The sequence below is a fragment of the Melospiza melodia genome, unplaced genomic scaffold (genome assembly GCF_035770615.1).
Source record: "Melospiza melodia melodia isolate bMelMel2 unplaced genomic scaffold, bMelMel2.pri scaffold_212, whole genome shotgun sequence".
Taxonomy (NCBI): domain Eukaryota; kingdom Metazoa; phylum Chordata; class Aves; order Passeriformes; family Passerellidae; genus Melospiza; species Melospiza melodia.
This window is the reverse complement of record NW_026948548.1, coordinates 40,310-44,628: the sequence shown is the minus strand read 5'-3', so window position 1 is coordinate 44,628 and position 4,319 is coordinate 40,310. Positions and strand designations below refer to the sequence as shown.

The 4,319-nt window shown below is 38.1% G+C and overlaps 1 long non-coding RNA gene across 2 annotated transcripts; it reads left to right on the top strand.

Annotated features, from left to right (window-relative positions):
* Window positions 1-650: 650 nt before the first annotated feature.
* On the top strand, window positions 651-1,631 carry LOC134433602 (uncharacterized). Of its 2 annotated transcripts, none has more exons than XR_010031656.1 (3): window positions 651-738; window positions 1,128-1,285; window positions 1,407-1,631. It is a non-coding gene; the product is annotated as an uncharacterized LOC134433602 (long non-coding RNA). The 2 variants fall into 2 exon arrangements; XR_010031657.1 differs by lacking the exon at window positions 651-738 and adding an exon at window positions 770-855.
* The last annotated feature ends 2,688 nt before the right edge of the window (window positions 1,632-4,319 follow it).

The following is a 4,319-nucleotide window of genomic DNA, read 5'->3' as shown; positions in this document are numbered from 1 at the left end:
AAGGGGGCTTGTTTGGTTCTGGTCGGGTAAGAGGCAGGTTTTTGGCATTTATTTCAGAGCAGTTTTTGTTGGGGGTCGCCCCTGTTATTTTTTGCCGCCTTCTCTGCCCGCAGCCCTGAGGCGCGCTGCGCCCCTGGCTGGGGCGGGCGGCAGTGCTGCCGCTTTGTGGGCAGAGCGCGGTACTGCAGCTCTCAGCCGCCAGGCAGCCGAGAGCCCGCCATGTTGGGAGTGGCGAGTTGCGGATGTCACGGAGTTTTTCTTGACCTTCTCAAGATGGCGGCGACAAGGGCTGGGAAGTCGAGGACCCGGCTCGGTCTAATCGGCTGCCTGCATGGAACACCGACGCCAGGGCGGCCCCGACGGCTTTTCATGTGGCATTTTTAGTGTCTAAGACACGGACTATGTGGTCAGCAGCGCTGCGGGCGTCCGTATTTAGGCGGGTTGCTGACAGGCATCTGCCTAATCGCCTATCTCTTCCGAGGGTCCTCTTTCACTCGCCAGCTTGGGAAGGGCACGTCGTGAATGTTGCGGACTTTCTTTGACCTTCTCAGGATGGCGGCGAAATGGGCGGGGAAATCGCACACCCCTGTAAATCTGCCCCCCTGTGGCCACAGAGCGGGATCGCATCCCCCGAGCCAGCGCCCTGCCCCTCGCCGCTGAGTGCCGGGGGCGGGGCAAGGACGCCGCTGCCGAGCGAGGGAAGGGCGAGGGGCGGGAGCTTGCGGTGGTCGGGCCAGGGTCTGTAAATGGCGGGGACGGGGGAAGGACATTCGGGAGTGCAAAGGGACGCGATGGCCGAGAAGAATGGCCGCGGCGGGGGGGGCCCGGCGGGACCGGTTTCGGCGGGCGGCGGAGGTGCGGTCGTAGCGCTCCGGGGCAGCGGACGGGGGCAGGCGAGCGGCATCGGAACAGGGCGGCAGCCCCCGAGCCCGCGCCCGCCCCGCTCCAGGCTCTGGGAGCGACCGCGGGCCGGACAATCCCGGCGGGGCGGCCCCGGGCAGGCGGCGGAGCGGGGCCGTGGCGCTCCCCGCCCTCGCTGCCGACAGCTTTGGAAGGTCGGGCCGGGCGCCCGTCCCGTCCCGTCCCGCCGCGTCCCGGTCTCTGTAAACTCCTCTCTGCCTTTGCAGGTCTGTGCTGGACAGTGGGAGAAAGGTCCGTGCTGGTTGCTGTGTCCTCGGTGAGCAGAGAGCTCTGACCTTGGCCGCATGGGCTGCTGAGTGCTGGAACAATGGGGATGCGCTTTTATTTATTTAGTGACCTTTACAGATTTATTCCCCTGTTTCAGGTGAGCGTGCATCATTGCCGGTTTGGGATTGAGTGAAATGCGCTGAGGAACCCAGTTCTGGGGAGGGAGGGAAATCCTCTCTTAACATTTACCAAAATCTTTTGTCAACTCATCACGGCAGGACAGCGTGAAGACTGAAAATGTAAGAAGATGTGGAGGGAAACAGAGAATCTGACAGTAGCATCGAACGTACAAGTGCACGAATTTTGCTTTTTTGCTTGGATTTAAACTCCGAAGTTGTAAGGAATTTGGGAATGAGAAGGGACCTTTCAGAAGAAGAAGGAGTTGTTGTTACAGTCCTGGCAAAAGCCTTTGTTCTAGCTAATAAAAGAAGTTAGTGAAGAAAAAAAAACACTTTTTTTTCTTTTTGTTTTTTAAACTATTATATTAATTGGTCGTATATGGTGTGTTGTTCTATTTCTTGCTGTTATTAACTCTGTGTAGATTGTTTTTTGAGTGAAGCTGACTTTGGATGGGTTGGTTTGTATTTGAGGTAGGAGTAATTTCAATAGGTTTCTTTCATAGACTTCTGATAGGTATTACTGCGATTTTGGTTTTGTTTACTGTATGTATAAACCTAGAGCTTTGGTAGGGCCAGCTGGGCTGCTGGAGTTTTGGGTGTGAATTTATTAGAGGGCTTTTGTTAAATGCAGTTTTTAATTTTTGAAATGTTTTTCAATGTAGTGGTTTTAAGGTGGTTTTTAAGAACTCGTTGTATTGTTTTATGTTGTTTGTAGTTGGTGTATGATAAGGGATGTGGTGTGACTTTTTGGACGCTATGGTTTTGGTGTTCCTAAGTTCTGATTTCTTTCTGGTTTGATAGTTTTTTTTATTTATATTTTTTGGGACAGGGGCATTTATATGGTGGGGTGTTATAGGCAATATTTTTTTAATTTAGTTCGTGGTATTTTTTAGTATTTTAATAATTTAGATTTTTTATTTTCATGGTTTTAATATTTTTTTAATTTTGTCAAATAGCTTTTATAGATTATATGTTATTATTTGTGCATAAAGGTAGAGGTTTTTTTTTAGTAATGTTTAGGGTCAGTTGTACAGTTTTGAGTGTAGTGAGTTGCTTTGCTTGAATTTTTACTGGGCGTTTTTATTAGCAGCTGTGTCATTTTCAAGGTGTATTTGGGTGTTTGAGATATTGGTGTAGGAGGCAGTTTATGATGAGAATGTGCGGAGGTTTAGGGCTACTTTCAAATCCCACTATCAGTTATTTACAGTTTGGTTTATTTCAGTTTTTATTGGGGTTCAATGTTGTGGGATGTTTGTTCTGTTAGTAATAGAAATAGGTTTTATTTTGCTGTGCTGCGATGGGATGAGCTTGTGCTGCGTACTGCTGCTGACAAAGGTACAGTATTTTTATGGCTCTGATGTGACAGGTTAATGAATTTATATGGTCTAATATATAGATGAAAATAGAAATAAATATAAAGTTAAAAATAAATATAACATTACAGTGGTAAAGAAATCTAGCAATCAAATAGATAAATACGTAAAACTAATTGATATATACTATGTTACAATTATATACCATATATTATATAATCTATTATATATATAAACAAAGATATATATATATAGAATGTAAATATAAAAATGTTAAAATAAATTGGAGATTTTTTGGGGTTTTTTTAGGTTATAGGCTGTTTTTTTTTTATAAATAATATAAATAGAAATAATATAAAAGTAGAAATCCAGATATCGGTATATAAATTACATATTTATATATCTATAAACATTTAATATGAATAAATATAAGTAAAAGAAATACATATTATAAAAATAATAGATCTATTATTTTTTTATTAAAAGGTATTCTCTCTAATCTATCACATCTATAAGTATAATAAATTAAATTTGTAGATGTGAATAGAATTTTAACTAATGTTTAAATAAAGGGGTGTCCTTGGTTTTTATTTGGTTATAGGCAGGAGTTTCATTTTAAATAATATAAGTATTATAAAAATGTGAATCTTTATATTCATAGTTCAGCAATTTGAAATATATAATAATTATATAAAGAGAATCTTAACTAAAATATAAATATAAGTAAGTAAAATGCAGATTTGTAATATAGAATATAAATAACATTATATGGCAATATAAATTATAAATGGGAATAAAAATATAAAAATATGTAAATATATTTTAAAGGAAAGGGAATTTTTTGGCTTTCATTTCAGTAGAGGCAGGGGTTTTATTTTAAATAACATAAGTGTTACAGAAGTACAAATCTTGACACAGGAATATATAATCAATATATCAAAATATGTATAAAATATATAAATAAGTGCTTGGAGTAGATGTAATATAGAATATAAATTTATTTATAAATTGACATTGATAAAGATAAATGTATAAGTAAGCAATATACATTAGTATACATTGTAAATACAAATGTGAATATAAATATGAAAACATAAGGATATAGATTTAAATATCTTTTAAAAGAAAGGGTTGGGGTTTTTTTTGGTTCTTACTGGGTTAGAGGCAGGGTTTTTATTATAAATAATATGAATATGGATATTACTGTTATAAATATACATAGAAATATCAAATATATCAATATTGAGAAATATATATCTTGATTATTTAAGTAAATATAAATATCAGGAAGAGATGTAATGGAGAATACAAATAAGAGTATACATTAGTATACATTTTAAATGTACAAGTGAATATGAGCCTGAAAAAAAGATTATTAAAAAAAAATCCTGTCTCAAATTAAAGCCAAAAAGAACCCCTTTTTTTAAACTGAATTTCAATATTTTTCAAAATTCAAAGTGTTACAGAAGTAAAAATCCTAACACAAATAAATAATAAATATATGAAGATATTAATAAAAATATATAAATAAATATAAGGAATACTAACAGATGTAAAATAGAAAATAAATTTATAAAGTAATCGGACATTAAAAATGAAAAGTTAAACATTATACACACCAATATACATTGTGAATATAAATTTGGATATAAATATAATAAACATAATTTTTAAAAAAATTAAATACACATAAATTTAA